Source organism: Schistocerca piceifrons, chromosome 6 (assembly GCF_021461385.2).
Source record: "Schistocerca piceifrons isolate TAMUIC-IGC-003096 chromosome 6, iqSchPice1.1, whole genome shotgun sequence".
In the NCBI taxonomy this organism is placed as follows: domain Eukaryota; kingdom Metazoa; phylum Arthropoda; class Insecta; order Orthoptera; family Acrididae; genus Schistocerca; species Schistocerca piceifrons.
The window spans coordinates 205423279-205448823 of NC_060143.1; the positions used below are offsets into that span (position 1 = coordinate 205423279).

Below are 25545 nucleotides of genomic sequence, written 5' to 3' on the forward strand. Positions count from 1 at the left end.
TGGTTCAACCTTGTTGGTCGCTAGGTTGCTCCGAGAAATATTGTGCAATTTGCGAAACATGATCCAGCGCCAAACCCGTGAAGACTATTTAGAACATATCTGCTGGGAAAGCTTGAAGAGCCACATATAAGGATGTTACTTTTGGTATTCTTAACCAATCCACATTTATTTACTATTACAACTCTTGGAATGTAGCTTTTTGCAGTATGATTTATGGCTAGCAAATTATCTTTTGCAAAGAGACCTTTCATTAGATTATGAATCAATATCTGAAACACTGGAAAAGATGAAAACTGAGCCAGGTAAGTTGCTGGATAATATTTGCATAAATATACTAGAGTTTCAGAACCATACAGTACATTTTTCCCCCCCATGAACCATAGACCTTGCCGTTGGTGGGGAGGCTTGCGTGCCTCAGCGATACAGATTGCCGTACCGTGGGTGCAACCACAACGGAGGGGTATCTGTTGAGAGGCCAGACAAACATATGGTTCCTGAAAAGGGGTAGCAGCCTTTTCAGTAGTTGCAGGGGCAACAGTCTGGATGATTGACTGATATGGCCTTGTAACACTAACCAAAACGGCCTTGCTGTGCTGGTACTGTGAACGGCTGAAAGCAAGGGGAAACTACAGCCGTAATTTTTCCCAAGGGCATGCAGCTTTACTGTATGATTAAATGATGATGGCGTCCTCTTGGGTAAAATATTCTGGAGGTAAAATAGTCCCCCATTCAGATCTCCGGGTGGGGACTACTCAGGAGGACGTCGTCTTCAGGAGAAAGAAAACTGTCGTTCTACGGATCGGAGCGTGGAATGTCAGATCCCTTAATCGGGCAGGTAGATTAGAAAATTTAAAAAGGGAAATGGATAGGTTAAAGTTAGATATAGTGGGAATTATGAAGTTTGGTGGCAGGAGGAACAAGACTTTTGATCAGGTGAATACAGGGTTATAAATACAAAATCAAATAAGGGTAATGCAGGAGTAGGTTTAATAATGAATAAAAAAATAGGAGTTCGGGTAAGCTACTACAAACAACATAGTAAACGCATTATTGTGGCCAAGATATACACAAAGCCCGTGCCTACCACAGTAGTACAAGTCTATATGCCAACTAGCTCTGAAGATGACGAAGATATTGAAGAAATGTATGATGAGATAAAAGAAATTATTCAGGTAGTGAAGGGAGAAGAAAATTTAATAGTCATGGGTGACTGGAATTCGATAGTAGGAAAAGGGAGAGAAGGAAACTCAGTAGGTGAATATGGATTGGGGGGAAGAAATGAAAGAGGAAGCCGCCTGGTAGAATTTTGCACAGAACATAACGTAATCATAGCTAACACTTGGTTCAAGAATCAAAAAAGAAGGTTGTATACATGGAAGAAGCCTGGAGATACTGACAGGTTTCAAATAGATTATACAGGGTGATTCAAAAAGAATACCACAACTTTAAAAATGTGTATTTAATGAAAGAAACATCATATAACCTTCTGTTATACATCATTACAAAGAGTATTTAAAAAGGTTTTTTTTTCACTCAAAAACAAGTTCAGAGATGTTCAATACGGACCCCTCCAGACACTCGAGCAATATCAACCTGATACTCCAACTCGTTCCACACTCTCTGTAGCATATCAGGCGTAACAGTTTGGATAGCTGCTGTTATTTCTCGTTTCAAATCATCAATGGTGACTGGGAGAGGTGGCCGAAACACCATATCCTTAACATACCCCCATAAGAAAAAATCGCAGGGGGTAAGATCAGAGCTTCTTGGAGGCCAGTGGTGAAGTGCTCTGTCGCGGGCTGCCTGGCGGCCGATCCATCGCCTCGGGTAGTTGACGTTCAGGTAGTTACGGACAGATAAGTGCCAATGTGGACTCTCCATACAGTTGATTGTGGAATTTGTAGCTCTCTGCTAGCTCTGCGAGTCGATTTTCCTGGGCTGCGAACAAATGCTTGCTGGATGCGTGCTACATTTTCATCACTCGTTCTCGGCCGTCCAGAACTTTTCCCTTTGCACAAACACCCATTCTCTGTAAACTGTTTATACCAACGTTTAATACACCACCTATCGGGAGGTTTAACACCATACTTCGTTCGAAATGCACGCTGAACAACTGTCGTCGATTCACTTCTGCCGTACTTCTGCTTTCTGTTGAGCGGTCGTCATCTTAGCATCAACTGACGCTGACGCCTAGTCAACAGCGCCTCAAGCAAACAAATGTACAACTAAATGAAACTTTATAGCTCCCTTAATTCGCCGACAGATAGTGCTTAGCTCTGCCTTTCGTCGTTGCTGAGTTTTAAATTCCTAAAGTTGTGGTATTCTTTTTGAATCACCTTGTATAATGGTAAGACAGAGATTTAGGAACCAGGTTTTAAATTGTAGGACATTTCCAGGGGAAGATGTGGACTCTGACCACAATCTATTGGTTATGAACTGTAGATTAAAACTGAAGAAACTGCAAAAAGGTGGGAATTTAAGGAGATGGGACCTGGATAAACTGACTAAACCACAGGTTGTACAGGGTTTCAGGGAGAGCATAAGGGAACAATTGACAGGAATGGGGGAAGGAAATACAATGGAAGAAGAATGGGTAGCTTTGAGGGATGAAACAGTGAAGGCAGCAGAGGATCAAATAGTTAAAAAGACGAGGGCTGGTAGAAACCCTTGGGTAACAGAAGAAATATTGAATTTAATTGACGAAAGAAGAAAATACAAAAATTAAGTAAATGAAGCAGGCAAAAAGGAATACAAACGTCTCAAAAATGAGATCGACAGGAAGTGCAAAATGGCTAAGCAGGGATGGCTAGAGAACAAGTGTAAGGATGTAGAGGCTTATCTCCTGAGGGGCAAGATAGATACTGCATACAGGAAAATTAAAGAGACCTTTGGAGAAAAGAGAACCACTTGTATGAATATCAAGAGCTCAGATGCAAACCCAGTTCTAAGCAAAGAAGGGAAAGCAGAAAGGTGGAAGGAGTATGTAGAGGGACTATACAAGGGCGATGTACTTGAGGGCAATGTTATAGAAAGGGAAGAGAATGTAGATGAAGATGAAATGGGAGATACGATACTGCGTGAAGAGTTTGACAGAGCACTGAAAGACCTGAGTCGAAACAAGGCCCCAGGAGTAGACAACATTCCATTAGAACTACTGACGGCCTTGGGAGAGCCAGTCCTAACAAAACTCTACCATCTGGTGAGCAAAATGTATGAGACTGGCGAAATACCCTCAGACTTTAAGAAGAATATAATAATTCCAATCCCAAAGAAAACAGGCATTGACATATGTGAAAATTACCGAACTATCAGTTTAATAAGTCACGGCTGCAAAATACTAACATGAATTCTTTACAGATGAATGGAAAAACTGGTAGAAGCCGACCTCGGGGAAGATCAGTTCGGATTCTGTAGAAATATTGGAACACGTGAGGCAATACTGATCCTACAACTTATCATAGAAGCTAGACTAAGAAAAGGCAAACCTACGTTTCTAGCATTTGTAGACATGGAGAAAGCTTTTGACAGTGTTGACTGGAATACTCTCTTTCAAATTCTGAAGGTGGGAGGGGTAAAATACAGGGAGCGAATGGCTATTTACAATTTGTACAGAAACCAGATGGCAGTTATAAGAGTCGAGAGATATGAAAGGGAAGCAGTGGTTGGGAAGGGAGTGAGATAGGGTTGTAGCCTGTCCCCGATGTTATTCAATCTGTATATTGAGCAAGCAGTAAAGGAAACAAAAGAAAAATTCGGAGTAGGTATTAAAATCCATGGAGAAGAAATAAAAACTTTAAGGTTCACCGATGACATTGTAATTCTGTCAGAGACAGCAAAGGACTTGGAAGAGCAGTTGAACGGAATGGACAGTGTCTTGAAGGGAGGATATAAGATGAACATCAACAAAAGCAAAACAAGGATAATGGAATGTAGTCTAATTAAGTCGGCTGATGCTGAGGGAATTAGATTAGCAAATGAGACACTTAAAGTAGTAAAGGAGTTTTGCTATTTGGGGAGCAAAATAACTGATGATGGTCGAAGTAGACAGGATATAAAATGTAGACTGGCAATGGCAAGGAAAGCTTTTCTGAAGAAGAGAAATTTGTTAACATTGAGTATAGATTTAAGTGTCAGGAAGTCGTTTCTGAAAGTATTCGTATGGAGTGTAGCCATGTATGGAAGTGAAACATGGACAATAAACAGTTTGGACAAGAAGAGAATAGAAGCTTTCGAAATGTGGTGCTACAGAAGAATGCTGAAGATTAGGTGGGTAGATCACATAACTAATGAGGAGGTATTGAATAGGATACGTGTGAAGAGGAGTTTGTGGTACAACTTGACTAGAAGAAGGGATCGGTTGGTAGGACATGTTCTGAGGCATCAAGGGATCATCAATTTAGTATTGGAGGGCAGCGTGCCGGGTAAAAATCGTAGAGGGAGACCAAGAGATGAATACACTAAGCAGATTCAGAAGGATGTAGGCTGCAGTACGTACTGAGAGATGAAGAAGCTTGCACAGGATAGAGTAACATGGAGAGCTGCATCAAACCAGTCTCAGGACTGAAGACCACGACAACAAAAACAACAACAACAACAAAGTACATTTTAAGGGAGAAGACAGAAATCATTTATGGGATGCATCAAGTTAGGCTTTGCACAAAAGGAGCTGGGTAGGCAACATCACCATTGTTAAAAAAACTGTTGTTATAATAGCAGTCCGCTGCTCGTGGTCTCGCGGTAGTGTTCTTGCTTCCCGAGCACGGGGTCCTGGAGGGGTCAGGGATTTTCTCCTGCCCCGAGATGACTGGGTGTTGTTGTATCATCTTCATCATCATCATTCATCCACATTACGGTCGGAGGAAGGCAAACGGCAAACCACCTCCATTAGGACCTTGCCTAGTACGGCAGTGTGGATCTCCTGCATTGTTCCCCTACACTCTGTCAAAACGCATGGGACTTCATTTCCATTCCATATAATAGCACTCCAGTATATAGTTAAGGAACTTTATAAAGGACACAAAGAAACAGGTGACACGATTGAGAGAAGAACAAGAATGTTTATTACCTAGCAAAGGTCGTATACATACATACTATTATGTGCTACATTAAAGTTCAAAAAATCTGCTCCAAACAATGTTATCTAAGTAAAGTAAGAACTGTGCAGACATTTGATAAACGTATTCGGTTGTTCCCAGGAGGATAGTGATGGTAGGCATGAAATATTATTTTGTTTCAATGGGCACAGCAATGATAAAATTCTAATGTGCTTTCAGTAACCAACAGAGAAACAAAGGCTAAATTTGGTTTCAAAAATGATAATTATGAGTTGGAATATTGTTATTGTTGCATGTTCCATGGATCTTTCGCACAATAGATTGTAACAATGTGGAGCAAGTCATTTTACATTCACATCGCAAATCGCAATCTAATTTTTACATACTGTCACATTCTGAACATTTCTAAAGTGTTTCTTTTTTCTTTTTTTTCCAAAAGGAAAAAAGGTATACAGATGTGAGTTAGTAATTCCCACCCACCACCTTTTACACTTTACAGTAATACAAATTATTCTATGGAAAAGAAGGAGTTTTCAAGGAGATACTTTCTCAGTTTGTTTTCAGATTTTACTTTGGTGTGTGGCAAACATTTTACGTACCAGAGTAAATGATCAATATTTTTTGTTGCAGCACTGGGAATGGAAATAGGTCATGTCCCTCTCAAAGGAATGATTCTGGAACATACCTTAATGGATTTAGGGGAATAATGGAAAACCTCAACTGGATGGGCTGAAGGACATTTAAAACACGTCCTCTCAAATGTAGTTAACCAATGCCCCACTTTGGTCGGTAGTATTATGGAAGGTGCAGGTGTGGTAGTAGCTGGGAATGAAGCACATGCACATGCACATGCTGCAGAGCCAGTTAGCATCTGGAGACAACCAATATGCTGGTGCTGGTAAAACAATCAATATCACATGAGTGAAAAGTGGGAACCTGCTCTGTGACAATACATGATGTGTTATCAGAATGAATTCTCTATCAGTTCCACTCATTCTCACTAGTAGCTTGTTAATCATTATGCTGACACAATAATGTGAACATTGTTTGCAAATTAGCTGCTGTATAACATGGGCAGCCTCACAGATGGCTTCCCTTCTTGATTAACCAAGTTACTTGCAATAGAATTGGGTTAGGTAAGATTAGTATGCTGCAAAAGACAGATCGTACAATGTGATTGAACCATTTTGCAAGGAAATAATGGTTTGAAAAGGAACAAAGTTCTCATGGCTTGGAGGTAACAAAATGTTACTGCAGATACTGAGAAGTAGGATCATTTTTCTGGTACAGTTTCAGAAACTTGTAAGGAAACTGGTCAATGTGTTCCAAATCATGCCAGTATTGGATCATGTGAGTGTGTTTGAAAGAAGTCACTTATTCTGGAACTAGTTGAGTTTGGAAGGGAAATATGCTTGAAAAGTGAGCTGCCGAGTAAATGTAAACAGCGAAGGCAGAAATAAAAGTCCCTGATTTCCAAATACAATTGGAAAAAGGCAAGAGACACAGATACTTAAAATTTGTGGCAGCATGTGTTGTAACTTGGACACACAACACAACCAGGAATGTTAGTACAACTTTATTAGACTGTGGCATGTACACCTATCACCATAACATACACTGAGCACAATAAGATAAGGCAAATGTATGCAAGCACTAATAACATGATAGCTGAGCATGAGTGTAGCACGGCAGGGCTTAAATAGGCTCTCGCCCATGATAGGCTCTGTTGGAAGTTGACAGTATTGCTCTTTCGCGGCGCATTCTCATGGATGACATCACACTGATAATCCATGTGGCTTTCAAGCATGCGTACATTACTTCATCATGCAAAGCAACTCAAAAAGTTTTGTGCCCATTTTTTCCAAAATGATTTCTTTTGTATTGCTTCACATGATAAATAATTACCAGAAATGATTACACCTCAAGAAAGAGCCCAATGAGAGAGTCAAATGTGTGGTGTGGTATGCAGAAACAAAATCACAATCTGCTGTCCAAAGAAATTTTTGATATGATTTCAAAGGAGGCCTCCAGACATGAAGATCATTAAGGCTTGGTATGAGAAGTTCCTAGCCACTGAAGTGTAAACAGACAGTCAGGTTATGGCAGAAAACACATATCTGATGAAATGGTAGAGGTGATCAGAGATATTTTTCAAATAAGCATAGTAAAGTCAGTTCATCGAGGATCACAAGAACCACATATCCCTTGTTCAGCAGTATAGAAGGTGCTGCACAAACAACTTTGATTGTGCACTTGCAAAGTTTCAATTGTGCAAGCATTAAAGCAAAATGACTTGCATCTTTGCCATGAATTTGCTACTGAGATGTTGGACCAGTTGAGCAAAACTGTAACAGTCTAGGAAATGTCACTTTCTCTTATGAAGCAACCTTCCACACATGTGGAAAGATTAATCAGAACAACACTCACATCTCGGATTTGGAAAATCACTATAGTTTTTTGGAATGTGTCAGATACAGCAAACAGGTGAATATACAGGGTTATTACAAATGATTGAAGCGATTTCACAGCTCTGCAATAACTTTATTATTTGAGATATTTCCACAATGCTTTGCACACACATACAAAAACTCAAAAAGTTTTTTTAGGCATTCACAAATGTTCGATATGTGCCCCTTTAGTGATTCGGCAGACATCAAGCCGATAATCAAGTTCCTCCCACACTCGGTGCAGCATGTCCCCATCAATGAGTTCGAAAGCATCGTTGATGCGAGCTCGCAGTTCTGGCACGTTACTTGGTAGAGGAGGTTTAAACACTGAATCTTTCATATAACCCCACAGAAAGAAATCGCATGGGGTTAAGTCGGGAGAGCGTGGAGGCCATGACATGAATTGCTGATCATGATCTTTTCCAATCTCCTGTTTAAGAAATGCCGAACATCATGATGGAAGTGCGGTGGAGCACCATCCTGTTGAAAGATGAAGTCGGCACTGTCGGTCTCCAGTTGTGGCATGAGGCAATTTTCCAGCATGTCCAGATACACGTGTCCTGTAACGTTTTTTTTGCAGAAGAAAAAGGGGCCGTAAACTTTAAACCGTGAGATTGCACAAAACACGTTAACTTTTGGTGAATTGCGATTTTGCTGCACGAATGCGTGAGGATTCTCTACAGCCCAGATTCGCACATTGTGTCTGTTCACTTCACCATTAAGAAAAAATGTTGCTTCATCACTGAAAACAAGTTTCGCACTGAACGCATCCTCTTCCATGAGCTGTTGCAACCGCGCCGAAAATTCAAAGCGTTTGACTTTGTCATTGGGTGTCAGGGCTTGTAGCAATTGTAAACAGTAAGGCTTCTGGTTTAGCATTTTCCGTAAGATTTTCCAAACCGTCGGCTGTGGTACGTTTGGCTCTCTGCTTGCTTTATTCGTCGACTTCTGCGGGCTACGCGTGAAACTTGCCCGCACGCGTTCAACCGTTTCTTCGCTCACTGCAGGCCGACCCGTTGATTTCCCCTTACAGAGGCATGCAGAAGCTTTAAACTACGCATACCATCGCTGAATGGAGTTAGCAGTTGGTGGATCTTTGTTGAACTTCGTCCTGAAGTGTCGTTGCACTGTTATGACTGACTGATGTGAGCGCATTTTGAGCACGACATACGCTTTCTCGGCTCCTGTCGCCGTTTTGTCTCACTGCGCTCTCGAGCACTCTGGCGGCAGAAACCTGAAGTGCGGCTTCAACCGAACAAAACTTTACGAGTTTTTCTACGTATCTGTAGTGTGTCGTGAGCATATGTCAATGAATGGAGCTACAGTGAATTTATGAAATCGCTTCAATCATTTGTAATAGCCCTGTATATATGCGTGCGAGTGCGCACGCGCTGCTGCTGCTGGAAGACAGCATACTTGTACCATTTTCTTCATCAAGCATGCAGTAACAGTAACTGTCTATCTGAACATACTTGGGAAATCTGCTGTCCCTCAGCTTCTTCCCTTCAGCCAAAGATGATCTTCTAACAGGGTGGTGCACCACTTCACTAGAGTTTACGTATTCATGACTTCCTCAAATGAACATTTTCACGGTAATGGATAGGATGTGCCGGTCCAACCAACTGACCACCATGATGTCTAGACACAACCCCTCTGCATTTAATACTGTAGGTTATGTGAAAGATATTATGTATAGACATTGTGTATGCCTCACCAGTCTGTGACATTGCCAACCTCTACAGAAGAATTGCACATGCAATAGCCTCCGTCACCATAGATATGGGTTGACCCATGTAGAAGTGTACTAATTTTTTGTACAAAACTTGTTAGGTTACTTTACATGATTCTGCAAACTGCAAGTATCCACCATTTGGAAAGTAGAGACATTACATGTGATTATCCTGCATATCAATTATGATGATGTTGAAACTTCCTGGCAGATTAAAACTGTGTGCTGGACCGAGTCTCGAACTCGGGACCTTTGCCTTTCGCAGGCAAGTGCTCTACCAACTGAGGTACCCAAGCACGACTCACACCCCGTCCACACAGCTTTACTTCTGCCAGTACCTCGTCTCCTACCTTCCAAACTTTACAGAAGCTCTCCTGCGAACCTTGCAGAACTAGCACTCCTGAAAGAAAGGATAATGTGCAGACATGGCTTTGCCAGAGCCTGGGGGATGTTTCCGGAATGAGATTTTCACTCTGCAGCAGAGTGTGCGCTGATATGAAACTTCCTGGCAGATTAAAACTGTGTGCCGGACCGAGACTCGAACTCGGGACCTTTGCCTTTCGCAGGCAAGTGCTAGAGCAGGCTAGTCAACCAGCACAGAAATGGTGGTCTGTCAAAGCAATGAATGGGTTGCCAAATAAACATGGTAGCGATCTGTTGATGGTCTAAACAACTGCTAGGTACTCTTTCTCAGTTCTAGAGTAGTTTATCACAGACTTGGAGAGTACTTTGGAAACATAAGCTATCACATATTCAGCACCTTCCTGTATTTTCACTAGTGCTGGCGTGAAGTTCTGTCTTGGCATTCTCGTCATACTATGGTAGGAGTAGAGATGTTAAAAACTACTTCAGGACAAGGAAACATTTTTCTTGTACTTCTTTCCAGAAAAATTTGATGTCTCTTTTCAGTAGTTCTTGCAAGTAACATGACTTGGTACAGAAGTCCTATATGAACAGCTGGTAATACGACAACATGAGAAAGCTTTTCACATCTCTAATCTTTTAAGGAGTCACAAAATATGTGATGGCTCTTACTTTCTCTGGATCAGGATAGACTCCATCAGCATTAATTAAGAGCCCCCAAAATTTTTGTTTTTTGGACATGGAAGAAGCATGTGCTTGGATTCAGGCAGGGGCCTGCAGTATGAACATACTTCAACATAGTTGTCTGGTGGCTTGGATGTTTTTGAAATGACTTTAAAAAAATGACAATGTCATCCAATTAGCAAAGACATGTGGCCCATTTAAGAGGCAGAAGAAGGTTGACCGTCATACATTCAAAGTTGGCTGCAGCATTATACAGTCCAAATGGCATAACTTTGAACTCATAGATGCTGTCAGATGAAATCAGGCAGTATTCGCCCTGTCAGCCTCATCAAACTCGATTACGCAGTAACCTGTTTGAATATCCATGGTTGACAAATAGTTTGCTACTTTCAAGCAGTCTAGGGTATCGTAACTGCACACCCATGTGTAGACATCCTTTTCCTTCAGTTGTTCAGTCTTCAGTAATAAATGCAGGAAGGCCACGTTTCATCCTTCCTTACAAGCACCACTGGAGACGACCTCAGACACTCTGAAGGTTCAATGATGTCATCTTGCAGCATCTCTTCCACTTCCTCCCAGGTTACCAGTTGTTCAGATCGGCACACGCTACATGAGTGCCGGCTAACTGGTGGATGATCTCCAGTGTTGAAAAGGTGTTTTACCATGGGTCACTTAGTCTACCTTTCCTCCACACCATATCTGAAAGCATCCAAAAACTGGTGCACAATGACTAACACTCATCAACACTGTTCCTCGGTTAGACCAGATCCTATTGGAAGTTTGACAATAGCTTCCTACTCTGTGGTGTCTGTAGTGGTAACGAAGCATAATTCTTTGGCAATGGCACTGAGCTGCCCTTCCTGGACTGGTTCAACTGCCCCTATGCACATATCTTTAGGGGTGAGTCATGGCTGCTCGTGACAATTACTGATCCTCTTTGATCTGATTCTCTTTGACCATCTCCAATGTTTATGATCATCACTGTCATGTAGATTTCTTTTAGGAGCCTGAGAAGCCTTTTTCAACCGATGAAAGTTTCACAATTTAACTGTGCACCTCTGTTATTGACAGAAACTCGTCTTGCTGATGATGGAGGGATAACGTCGTCTTCAATGACAAATGACTGCCCAGGGCAATCTTTATTATATGCGCTTGTTAGAATAGCTCCATCAGGAGCTATGGTCTTGTACAGTCAATGACTGCTTGTGATACCTGCAAGAAGGCCCTTCTGAGAAGAACATTATGACTACATTTTGTTAAAATAACAAATCATATGGGATGTGTGCTGTTGGCTGGATGTATTTCCCATTTGTGACATTCAGCACAATTGCTTATATCATGGAACATAGTCTTCTTTAGCTGACGATGATAAGCTTTTGACATTATACAAAAGGAAGTCCTCAAGCTGACGTGCACCCAGACAGGTTGTTCATTGATGATGATGTCTAGACACATATGAGATTTGCTGACATACTGGTAACTGTCATCTATAGAGGATTTTCATATGTGGCAGCCACAAATCCAAAGATGGTTGCGTCATTTAGCTTTCTGAATTTAGTGGCTGAGTGAGTGGCAGGTATCTGTGTCCATAAGGATCAGCTATGGCATGTTGGGGAGCCACTTTGTCCAGGATATGGTGATGGTCTTCGTCCCCCAGATAAATTATAATCATCTGCAGTTGACTTGTGTACATAGAACTGTTGTGATGGTTGACATCTGGTGGTATAGTAGATGTCAAAAACTCACCTTCTCTCCCTGCAGTAACATGTGTCAAAAAGGTATCCTCCTCCCTCCAAATGTCTGTTCTTCTTTGGGGCAGCATGCTTAATGGAGTTGGTTGTACATCTTTTGTTGGGTGATTGATTTTTGTTCCACAGCTGTGCCTAAGTCTGTGTTGGCTGAGTCCATTGTTCCTGGCAAGTTTGACTGGTGGCGGAGATTGGTGCTATGGATACACACACCACTTCTTCAACATTCTCTATTAACTCCTGATGTATGGTGTCAACATTCATGACTGCTACCTCTTGCTTACTTGGTTTGACAGTTCTGGTTGCCATACACTGCAGTTTCTCTTCTCACACTACCTGGTGACAGAGGTAAGGTTGTAGTGGTCTTCCACAACTTAGGAGCCCTATTCAGGAGTCGGTCATACTTCTTTTGTCCGACTCATTTCTGTAGCATTTCCTCAATGTGCTGGCACCACTTGATGAATTCCTAGGTTGTTGTCACATTCTCTATCAGAAGCATTTGGAACGCATCTTCTGTGATCTCTTCCATAAAGTGTGAGATTTTGTTGGCTTCTGCCATATTCAGATTTACAATGTGGCATAGAACTGTAACAGACAATATGCAGGACTGTGTTGATTCCCATGATGCTGGGGCCTGTTCTTCAATTGTTCTTCCATTAAGGTGACTTTGTACCGACTGTCACCCAATGTTTTCATGAGTACAACCTGGAATTTGTCCCAGCTACTGATCTTTTGCTGATCGTTCTCGAACCACTGACGGGCTGTGCCATCCTTCTAACAGCACGCATTTGCCAAACACATCATGTCATCTCACCTAGTGTATTTGTGACTCGATCAAATCCTTTCAGCTGTTTAATTGGATCCTGATCAGTGTCTCTGGAAAACGGATGCCTGATATTAGCTGACTTGTTGCTGTTTTGCAATCCACTGTGTTATATCCTAGCCAGTAATGCCACCCGAGCCCGCTGCCAAAAGGTTGGCAGCATCAAAGTCCGGACGCCGTCCGCATAAGCAGCGCCAACGAGACAGCAAATCACCACAAGTCTGCGCGTGCCACCGCTGGCTTCTGGCTTCTTAAGCGCTGGAGTCGCGAGCGCTAGGACAGTTCTGTATTCGCCGCTCAGTTGTATACTCGCCACCGAATTGTGTACTGGCTAGTCAGTTGTGTGTTCATCGCAGCAGAGTTGTTGTTTGTCGTCAGCCGACGCTGACCTAGCCGCTCCGACTCGAACTAGACAAATTTCTGTAGACACGGAGTTCACTACTGTATTTCTGTATCTTCGTAATAAAGATAAGTGCCGACTTTTATTTAATCAGAGTGTTTGGGTTTCCATCTTTCTGTTCTCTGTTCACTGTTCCAGCGGACCGGTCGGCCCGCTATTAAAAGTGTGGCGGTGACTTCGTAAGCCGTTTCTACAGCGAATTGTTTGTCGCTACGAACACCGCCACAAAACTGGCGACGAGGACTGCCGAACTCGTGTGCAGGGCTGGTTCAACTTGTTTCTGGTTATACTAATTATAGCGATAAAATTTTGGGGGCTGGTTTAATTTGTGTTCACTATGTCTGCTGAATTACAACAGTTGATCTTGTTACAGAGTCAGCAAATACAAAGTCTGGTGGAAGCCATCGCCAAACAAGCGGCTAATCCTCCAACACAAAAGGAACAAGCACAGGCAGCACCATATTTCCGTGCTTTTGATGCATCACGAGAAGAATGGCGAGAATATTTCGCGCAGTTGCAGGCGCACATGACAGTCTACAAAATCACAGGTACTGAGCGGCAGCTTTATTTAATTTCCACTGCAGGCGTGGAAGTCTATCGACTACTTTGTAAGTTGTTCCCGGAATCCCAGCCAGAAGCTTTAGACTATGACGTTGTTGTTAACAAGCTTGCTGAATATTTCGAGTCGCGAGTTCATGTGGCAGCAGCCAGATTCAAGTTCTTCAGATTAAAGAAACTGCCACATCAATCTAATAAACAGTGGTTAACAGATTTACGGGGCCTCACCCGTCAGTGCCGATTTAATTGTGTGTGTGGAGCTTCCTACAGTGATGTCATGCTACGAGACGCTATTACTCAAAACATTGCAGATTCTCGTATTCGTGCTGCTACCTTAAAGTTGCCTGACCCGTCATTAGAGACTGTGATGAACATCATTGAAGCCCAAGATACTTTTGACTATGCTGAGTGTGAGTTCGATCAGCCATGTATTTCTCAAATTGCCTGTGCTAAGCAAGTTCTGTCACGCCCGCGGCCCCACCGGCAGAGTCAGACTGTAAACACTAGCCGGCCGCGTCATGTTAAACACATTCGTCAGCCGCGTGTGCAAAATGATAGAGTTAAGTCTTGCCCTAAGTGTGTTCTTGCTCATCCTCGTGAACCTTGCCCATTAAGAAACGCGGTTTGTCACTTTTGTCAAAGGAAAGGACACATCCAGACTGTTCGTTTGCGTAAACGCAAGAACAATTCTAGTGCTGCCCAGCCCATGGATATTCATGTTCTTCAAAGCCAGCCCGCCCAGAAGGTCGCGTTTAAAGACTCTTCCACGGTTCGTGTGGGTAATAAACTTGTTCGCAATAAGCCACCCACCCAGCCCTCTGCTATGCGACCCAAGCGTAAGTCAAATGCTGTAAAAAGTAAGGTACAGACTGCAAGTGAAGCGGGAGTTGTTGTTCCACCCGCCCAACCCACGAGTTGTCGTAAGCAGCGACCACGCGCTAAACGCGCTGATTTTGTGTCTTCCGCCTCCACTGCACCGATCCAGAGACAGTGTAATAAACTATTTGTGAAGCTACGCATCCAGGATAAGACCTTCAATTTTCAATTAGACACTGGTGTGTCTGTGACTCTCATAAATAGTGCTACGTATGCGGCTATCGGCCGCCCTAAACTTTCAGCGGCAAAACATTCTTTGGCTACTTATAGTGGAGATCAAATCCTGTGTTAGGTGTATGTAGCGTGCCAGCCACATTCCGTGGCAATACAAAAACAGTTTCATTCACAGTGCTCCGCGCTACAGACAGTGTAAACATTTTCGGATTAGACTGTTTTGACTTGTTTGGCCTGTCTATCCAAGACAATGTGTTGCAAATTAATTCTGTTGTTGTTCCTCAAGACAGCATAACCGATTTGTGTAAACGATACAGTGACATATTTAAAGACGAACTAGGTTGTGCTGCGAACTTTGCCGCTCATATTACGTTAAAAGATAATGCTCAGCCTCGATTTTGTCATGCTCGTCCAGTGCCTCACGCCCTCTGGGCACCTGTAGAAGATGAACTTCGTCGTTGGCAAAACAACGGTGTTATTCAATCCGTTTCAGCGAGCCAGTGGGCTTCTCCCTTAGTTATTATAAAGAAACCGTCTGGCAAGTTACGTTTGTGTGCTGATTTTAAGTCGACAGTTAATCCTCAGACTGTCATTGATTCTTTTCCTTTGCCTAGACCGGATGAGCTGATGGATAAGTTAGGGGAAGCTCGTTTCTTTTCCAAAATTGTTCTCCGTGAAGCATATTTGCAATTGCCCCTCGACGAGCAATCACAACAGTATTTTGTCATAAACACGTCGTTGGGGTTGTTCCGTTTTCTGCGTTTGCCTTTTGGTTGTGCGTCAGCTCCAGCTGTTTTTCAGCGTTTTTTGTCACAACTTCTGGCTAATGTGCCATCGTGTTGCAACTATTTAGACGATATTGTTGTGTCCGGTCGGACGCCTGCTGAACATTTCCGTAATTTGGAGTGTTTGTTTAAAGTGTTGTCTCAGGCAGGCCTACGTTGCAACATCGATAAATGTTCATTTTTCCTTACGGAGTTGGAGTATCTGGGACATGTTATTAATGCTCAAGGCATTCATCCCTCCCAGTCACATTTAGCAGCTATTCGTGATTTGCCCGCCCCTCGCAATCTGCATGAATTGCAAGCAGTTCTTGGCAAATTGACATATTATATTAGGTTTATACCTAATGCATCACAGATTGCTGCACCGTTGCACCGTCTCCGCCGTAAGAATGTTCCGTTTGTGTGGTCCGCTGATTGCCAATCAGCCTTTCAGCAGCTTAAAGAGGCTTTATTGAATGATCGTTGTCTGGTCCATTACGACCCTAACAAGCCTCTGGTGTTAGCTTGTGATGCCTCTTCTTTCGGCCTCGGTGCTGTGTCGTCTCACCGAGTCGGTAACACCGAACGTCCTATTGCGTTCGCATCTAAATTGCTAAACAAAGTTCAGTGTAATTATAGCCAATTGGACAAGGAAGCGTTGGCTATTGTGTTCGGTGTCACAAAATTCCATCACTACCTCTATGGTAGACCATTCTATTTAGTAACAGATCACAAGCCCCTGACGTCACTGTTTCATCCGTCTAAACCAGTTCCTCAGCAGACAGCTCAGAGACTACAACGTTGGGCTCTTTTGTTATCACAATACCAGTATGAGATACTGTATCGCCCTACAGCTCAGCATGCAAACGCTGACGCGCTTTCTCGACTGCCGATTGCTGCGGATGATGTCTTCGATTCCTCTGAAGACTCTTGCCAGCAGATTGACGCCGATGAGCATCAATCCCTCCGGGATTTTCCGATTGATTATCGTCAGGTGGCACGTGAGACAGCTACGGATCCTCATCTGAGTTTACTATTACGTTTTGTTCAACGTGGTTGGCCGTCCAAGGCAAAGGACATATCGGATCCTGTGGTTCGTCGCTATTATCCGCAACGTCATCTGTTGTCTGTTTCGCACGGAGTTTTGCTGTTACGCACCGAGAATGACCAGCTTCGTGTAGTGGTTCCCCAAGTGCTCCAATCCAAGGTCCTCGACTTGTTGCATCAAGGTCATTGGGGAGTGGTCCGCACCAAGCAGCTTGCCCGCCGTCATTGTACATGGATCGGCATTGATAAGCAGATTACGCAGATGTCTACAGATTGTTCGACGTGTGCCGAACACCAAGCTGCTCCGCCTCAACACTATTTTGAGTGGGCACGCCCTGCCGGTCCCTGGCAGCGAGTACATATTGATTTCGCTGGTCCATATTGGAATTCTCGTTGGCTCATCGTGATAGATGCATTTAGTAATTTTCCGTTTGTTGTGCCCATGCAGTCTACAACGTCTGCACAAACTATACAGGCGTTGACTTCAACTTTTTGTATTGAGGGTCTTGCAGAAGTTTTAGTGTCTGACAATGGTCCACAATTTACCTCTGCTGAATTTGAAAGTTTTTGTTCTGCCAATGGCATTCGCCATGTTCTTACTCCGCCGTTCCACCCTCAATCGAATGGTGCAGCGGAACGTTTTGTACGCACATTCAAGGATCATATGGACCGCCTTCGTGCTACGCACTCTCGTCAGCAGGCCCTCATCACGTTCCTGTCGTCGTACCGGACCACGCCACGCGACGGCCCTTCGCCTGCAGAGCTTCTCCACGGCCGTCGTCATCGCACCGTACTACGGTTGTTGCACCCCCCCGGATCGACCCGCCGCTTCTGAGCATCGCACGCGTTTTCAGCGCGACGACGCCGTTTTTTTCAGAGTTTATCACGGTCGCCGTCGTTGGGAACGTGGTACCGTGATAAGTGTCCAGGGTCGCGGTTTTTATACTGTTCAAGGTGCTACTGGGGTGCACAGGAGGCATCAGAACCAGTTGCGCCGCGCTGGCCGCCCGGATTCTGCCGCTCGTTCTTTGTCCACAGATTTGGTCCGCGGCGGGTTCCAGCCGCGCCTTCCGACTTCGCTGCCGCCCCCAGGGCAGCAGCAGCAGCCGTCGCCGCTACCACGCCGACAGCCTGTCCCATTGATGCCTCCTGCGCAGCTTCATCCAGGAGGGCCCCAGATGGTCGCTCCGGCGCCTGCGGTCCCTCTTCAGTCGCCACCGCCTTCGGAGCTGATGGACGTCGACCCCTCAGCCGGGCCGCCTTCCCAAGCGGTGGCTGTGCAGCCTGTCCTGCAGCCGCTTTCCTTGGGCACCCCCAAGGAGTCTGACACCGCAGCGCCTTGTCCGGCGCCCACTCAGCAGCCGTCGACGCAGCGTCAGGAGACGCTGCCTCTCTTCGTGGGTCCTGACGCCCCGTCGCGTCCAGTACCAGAAGCTGCGCCCGTGGTCATAGGCGTGCACCCTGACCTCGGTTTTCAGTCGGTGTTTCCCGAGGCCCCGCGCAGCCAATGCTGGGGTGTGGACCGGGGACTGCCACCGACAACAGTCTCCGCCTGCGGCCAGACCCCTCCCCCGCCGTCGACGCTCGCCACGTCATTATTCAACGACGGTGCGGCGATTTGGGGGGGAGGAGTGTTATATCCTAGCCAGTAATGCCACCCGAGCCCGCTGCCAAAAGGTTGGCCGCATCAAAGTCCGGACGCCGTCCGCATAAGCAGCGCCAGCGAGACAGCAAATCGCCGCAAGTCTGCGCGCGCCACCGCTGGCTTCTGGCTTCTTAAGCGCTGGAGTCGCGAGCGATAGGACAGTTCTGTATTCGCCGCTCAGTTGTATACTCGCCACCGAATTGTGTACTGGCTAGTCAGTTGTGTGTTCATCGCAGCAGAGTTGTTGTTTGTCGTCAGCCGACGCTGACCTAGCCGCTCCGACTCGAACTAGACAGATTTCTGTAGACACGGAGTTCACTACTGTATTTCTGTATCTTCGTAATAAAGATAAGTACCGACTTTTATTTAATCAGAGTGTTTGGGTTTTCATCTTTCTGTTCACTGTTCCAGCGGACCGGTCGGCCCGCTATTAAAAGTGTGGCGGTGACTTCGTAAGCCGTTTCTACAGCGAATTGTTTGTCGCTACGAACACCGCCACAAAACACTGGTATCCTGAATATATGGACCTTGGAACAATGTGCTGTCTATCCATGTATGTGATGGCTTTTATGTTGCCAAGTTGGAGCCAAGGTGAGTAGATCTTCTAAAATCTCCAGCGACTCCAACAAACAATGTCCTGTTGTAACGACACTCGAGTCCAAAGCCAAAAGCAAGGTCATCAACAAAGCCCGAGACTCAGCACTGAAAGCATGTTTATTACGAACACCAACATACAGTCAGAACAGAACTGAACTTCTCTATGGAATGTGCTCTTATTTATTAAAAAAAAAAAAAAAAAAAACCATGGAGTACTTCAGAATATACAAACGTTACAAACAGAGGAAATTTTTAAATCCTTCCACAAATGATAAATACTACATAGTAAATAACTGCTGGTGGTCAGGTTTCAAGTGGTGACCCACAGCACGCCAGCCAGTGACGCTAACCACTACACCATGCTGCATACACTTCAGCTCATGGCAATACAAATAGGTAGATATGAAAACATTACTGAAGCCATGACCAAAAACAGATCAATAAGCACCATGCTTGGTTCATGATATTTTGTCCTTAAAATGCTGTAGGATCATTTCATGAGTGAGTCTAACTCAAAAATTAAATTTCGTGGTTGATATAAAATATGTAGCATATGGAAAGGATGGATTCTTGTATTTACTGATTGTTTTAAAAATGCAGTGAAATGATCACATTTATGTAACAGGGAAGTTAACAGAAGTGAGGTGTATAATGCATTAGAATATTATTCATAAAATGTTGGCAATAATTACTCTTTCCTCCAACCATGTACTGCATAGTTGTTATGGAGGGAATATTTTCTGAAGCATCGGGATTATTGTCATACAAGTTGTTTTATGATATCTCAAACAAAATAACAAATCGGCTGATGGTCAAACATGACAAAAATCAATACTGGCAGCTCACCTTTGCCAGCATGCACAATATGGCTGCACCAGTAACAGTTGTACACTTCAGTTCTGGACAACAGTTGTACACTTCAGTTCTGGACACCCTCACATTGTCCCTGTCAGCGAGTAGTCCTGAGTTTGCTTGGCATGATGGTAACTGAAAAAGGAAGAGACCTATATATGTGCTTCATCGATTTAGAAAAGGCATTTGACACTGTGGTTTGGGACAAGCTGGCGACTATTATGAGGGAAAAGAGAGTGGACTGGAAAACCAGAAGACTTATAAACTCATTGTACCTTAATCAAAAAGTTTCAGTTAAAGTGAGAGGAGAAAGTACAAACTGGATCAGACTAGGGAAAGGAGTAAGACAAGGATGCTGTTTATCACCTACTCTTTTCAACCTGTACTTGGAAAATATGATTGACCAATGCTCATTAGATGACAAAGGAGTAGAAATTGGAGGAAGAAGAGTAGGGTGCTTGAGATTTGCTGATGACATGGTCCTTCTAGCCACAGGGGAAAAAGAATTACAGGATTTGGTGGACACCATTGCAACTAACGGAAAAAAATATGGAATGAAAATTAACACAAATAAAACAAAAGTATTGGCAATAGGAGGAAATAAGGAACTAAAAATTGTGCTGAATGGAGAAAAACTAGAACAGGTGCAAAATTTTAAGTATCTTGGAAGCAGGATAGACACCGACTGGAAGTGCACCACAGAAATTAAAACAAGGATAGCAATGGCAAAAGAGGCGTTTTATAAGAAAAGGAGAATCTTCTGCAGCGGTATGGACAGAGAACTCAGAAAGAGACTCATAAAATGTCTTGTATGGAGTGTTCTTCTATATGGCGCTGAAACATGGACTATGAGGAAAAAAGACAGAGAAAGGCTGGAGGCTTTTGAGATCTGGACATGGCGGAAGATGGAAGGAATAAGTTGGATGGACAGAGTAAAAAATGAAGAGGTACTGAGAAGAGTGGGAGAGAAAAGGCAGTTACTAGATGTAATAAAGAGAAGAAAAAGAAATTGGATTGGGCATATATTAAGAAAGAATGACGGACTGATAAAAACAGTTTTAGAAGGTTATGTAGAAGGGAAAAGGAAGCGAGGAAGGAAGAGATTCCAGATACTGGATGACATGATGGACGGTACAACATACAGCAGCCTTAAGAAGGAAGCAATGGATCGCAGAAAATGGAGAGGCAAAGGACCTGCTAATATAGCAGATAACTGATGATGATGATGATGATGATGGTAATATTCTTAGCAGTTTCTTGCAAACTTCTGCCACAATTTTCAGACAGTCTGTTGCATAACATAAACACACTAGTCAGAGAAGCTATACAAATAAAACTGCTTCACATGGTTATGTTACTGGCCAAAGGCTGTTATAACTAGCACTTGAGGCAGCAGAGCGAGACTGACAATATTAAACAGAACAGAAGGTATGACTGAGATCATTACATGATTGGCTGTGCTATGGTAGCTGTTGTTTATATAAATAGCTATTGACCACTTTATTCTTCTGATCCAAGTAAAGAAGTAAGTTTCTTGATAAACCAAGTTCAAATACTTACTACCTGTTTGTCAAAACCATAAGAAAAATAATAGAAAAAATAAAATGTTTCACACCTCTAAGACTAAAACATCAATCTATTAGGATTTCTTTCAACATGAGTGTTAACTTAAGCATAACCAGTTGCCAAAGACAAATTCAATTGAATATTATAATTCATATTAGGAATAGTGTAAATAATCTGTTCAAATGCCTTAATACTCATAATGTAAAAAATGTTTGTATTGCTCTCAGGTGGAGTCATTACGAAACACAAAATTTCAAAAACATTTCCACAAATGGAGATCTTGCGAAATTCAGCTTGCTCTCTTCCCCCACGAGATCCATGGCATTGTAGGCAATGGCACTCGGGCAATGCAGTGTTCTTTGACTTCAGGAAGGAATTTGACACCATCGTGCAATGCCGTTTCGTGAAAAAAATACGAGCTTACTAAGTATCTGACCAAGATTTGTGACTGGATACAAGACTTACTTACAGACAGAACTCTTTAACATGTCGCTCTTAACAGTCCTAAATCAACAGATGTAATTTCTGGACTATCCCAAGAAAGTGTTATAGGACCGATACTATTTGCAATGTACGTAAGTAATCTAGTAGACAGTGTCAGATGCTCTTTAAAACTGTTCGCAGACTATGTGGTTGTCCATAACGATGTAACAATGCAAGAAGATAGTATCGATTTGCAGAATGACCTACAGAGGATTGATGAATGAATGTTTCAGGCTCTGGCAGTTCACCTTCAATGTAAATAAATATACAATATTGTGCACACATAGCAAAAGAAATCTACTACTGTACAAACACACTATTGATGAGACACTGCTGGAAACATTACCTACTGTAAAATATATAGGAGTAACTACCCAGAGTGACATTAAGTAGAATGACCAGATAAAACAAATGTAGGAGAAGCAGAAGCCTGAGTAAGATTCACAGGAAGAATCTTCAGGAAATTTAACAAAGAAAGTGGCTTATAAGGCTCTTGTTCACCCGATTCTTGAGTATTGTTCATCAATATAAGATCCTTACCAAGTAGACAGATAATATAGAAGAGATAATATAGAAGATCCAATGACGAGCAGCATGTTCATCATCACAGGATTTTTTTGTTGGTGCTAGTGTTCAGAGATGCTCAACAAACTCCAGTGGCACACACTGCAAGAAAGATGATGTGCATCTTGGAGAAGGTTACTACTGAAAGTTCCCTGGAAGAGTCTGACAACATATGGCTTCCTCCCACAAACATCTCGCATAATGACCACAATGAGAAAAATTCAAGAAATAATAGCCAATGCAGAGGCTTACCAACAATCATTCTTACCATGTGCCATTTGCAAGCAGAAGACGATAGGAGGGGATCAGTTAGTGGTACCAGAAGGACCCACTGCCACACATCATTAGCTGGTTTGTGAAGTATGTTGTAGATGTAGCTAGCATACCTTGCTGTCATCCTCAAGTGATGCCTGTAGAATGAGCACCTTTATACATTTATTGCTTCCCACCCCTTTTCACAATACCCAGATGCATGCTGCAACAGGTGGAGTGGTGACAGGATGCAATCGCCAAATGTCAGGCACAAATTCCGAACCTTCAGTTCTTTGTTCAAACACTTCACTTCAGTTCTTTTGTTACGCATGTAGGGCATGGAAGCTGTTGATGTTGTGATTTCAGGTGGCTGAGTGTTGAGTCCCATGCTATACTGACAATGAGGTCACTGCCTCTACTGATCTGGCCACCGGCCACTTGTATTTCAACAACTTCCTTTAGAACACAATTCCTAAATGACAAGGTTTGTCTGAGCACTTCCATTTGTTCATATTTCAGTAACTCCCCTGTAGCTATGCAGTGTTTCTCAACTGCAGAGCTTGTTGTTTGCTTCAGTCTGGTGTCTCTCTTGTGCTCATGGCACCTTTCTTTGACTGTCTGTACAGTTTGCATGAAGTACGCTTTAATGTATTTGCATGGAATTTGATTTAGGCCCCCCAAGTCATCTGCCACTACACAAAATAGTGTACATGTTTTCGGCAGCAGACAGAAAACACATCTGAGACAAGATTTTGCCAATTTTGTTTGATACTTTGTTGGCATACATCATATACACCGTTGTTTTATCCTCTTCACCGTGTTCTATTCGTTGACTCCATGTTTTTGAGCTGGTTGAGCCTCCTCGATAGATTTTCTTTGTCTGATATTGCAAGGGCCCTGTGGACCAGTGTACGCAGCACACCCTCGGGCTGTGAAGGGCAGCTGGAGGCATGGAGATATAAATCAGTGAGGGTGGCTTTTCTATACACACTATATTCCATTGTACCATCCACTTTGTACTTGACTACAATATCCAAAAGGGGAATTTGCCATCCTCTCCCACCTTCGTGGTGAATTTGATGGTGGGGTGCAGAGAATTCAGATGTTAGAGGAGCTCTTGAGTCTTCCACTACTGTGAAGCTGCACCACAAATATGTCATCTAGATATCTGAAAAAGCACGTGAACTTCATTGCAGATTTTTCCAAGCTTTCTCTTCAAAGTTCTTCACGAATGAGTTTGACATAATCAATCACAGAAGTTACTCCAAGGGGACGCCATTCGTTTCACTGATAATAGTCACCACAGAAAAGAAAGACTGTAGATATGAGGACCAATTCGAAGAGGTTAGTCATTGCGGGGCTGAATTTCTCCCTGATCAGCTTGAGGGATTCAGAAAATGGCACTGGTGTGGAGGGACACCACATCAAAGCTCACCATAAGGTCCTGCTTGTGAAGGCATAGTTCTTGCAGCTGTCGAATGAAATGTACAGAGTTGTGGTGCTGACATTTACCAATGTTGGGGCTTAATACTGCTGTTAGATGTTTGGTCAGTTGGTACGTAGGTGCACCTACGTCGTTTAAAATACACTGTAGAGAAACGTCTTTTGTATGAAGTTTCGGTATGCCATAGAGTAGAAGTCCACTGTCAAAACTTTATGATGATTTCCCTAGGAAGGGACTGGTGCAGAAGCTCAATGATCATTTGCTTTACTCTGCCTCCTTTGAAATCCTTGTATGCTGGAAGCTCGAGTACATTGTACAACTGCAATTTTACTCTAACAGCAGGAGTAGTACTGTGGCATTTCCTTTGTCTGCACATGCAATGACTATTTGAGGATCATTCCATAGTTCTCAAATGGCAGTTCTTTCTGCTTTTGGGATGTTTGTCTATGGAGGAAGGACATTGGTGGTCATGGGCCTGTTTCATGACGTAACTCTTCTGCATTGTCGATGGGGAGGACGTAAAGCCCTCATTCTATACCACTGCTGATATCTAAAACAGGTATAGCAGTCGGTGTTGGAGCAAAACTGGGTCTCTTTTATAAAACCGATTTTGCCATGTAATTGACCTTTTTCCTCAAAATATTGCTTATGGTTCATCGATGCTCTTCTTGTAGCTGTTACCATTTTATTGTCAGACGTTCGAACATGGAGCCTTTTTTGGCTGTAGCACTATTTGTGAGTGGTATACCTGAGCCCAAGAGACAGCAATAACTCACTCCCATCAATCAAACAGTCAACAAGCAATCATTAAGTGGAGTGTGGGCAATTCATTATATGTTGTATCCAGTCGCCAATGTGTTTACCAGATTCTTTCTCTTACAGGAACCAGACTTGCTCTTCATACAATCCAGTGGTATTTACTTGTATATGATGGTCAATCGTCAGGAATGTTTGCAGTACATCCTGCACAGTACTTCATCAAGTAGTTAGTTGATTGGTTGATTTGAGGGGATTTGGTCCCATCGGATTAGGAAAGGATGGCGAAGAAAGTCAGTCATGCCCTTGCAAAGGAACCATCCCAGCATTTGCCTGAAGCAATTTAAGGAAATCACAGAAAACCTAAATCAGGATGGCGGGACATGGGTTTGAACCATTGTCCTCCCGAATACGATCATGAAGCAGTAAGAGAGCTGACAAGACATTCTATCCTGTTGCAAAGCGAAATCAACTCAATAAGACTCCTCCCATTCGAGAAAACTTATGTGAGATCTTAAGCTTTCCTGGTGAATCTACTGTTTATATTGCTCTCTGAAGTCCAGCCAGAAGCAGCTTTTTCCAAAACAAAATATTTCAACCCTGTACCTTGCCATCATCTCCAGGTGACACTTAAGAATGAGCACCTTTGTTATATAGTGCCTCCTTTATACTATTATCACTCTCTACCTCTTCCCTCACTCCACATCAGGTGGTGTGTT

General features: G+C 43.2%; 1 protein-coding gene across 1 annotated transcript in view; it reads right to left on the reverse strand.

The window, feature by feature from the left end:
- Nucleotides 1-25545, reverse strand: part of LOC124803238 (fibroblast growth factor receptor substrate 3) — a 60604-nt gene that overhangs the window by 16959 nt on the left and 18100 nt on the right. Inside the window, 1 exon segment of the mRNA XM_047264419.1 lies at nucleotides 19756-19896. The gene's annotated coding sequence lies outside the window, so the exon portion shown is untranslated.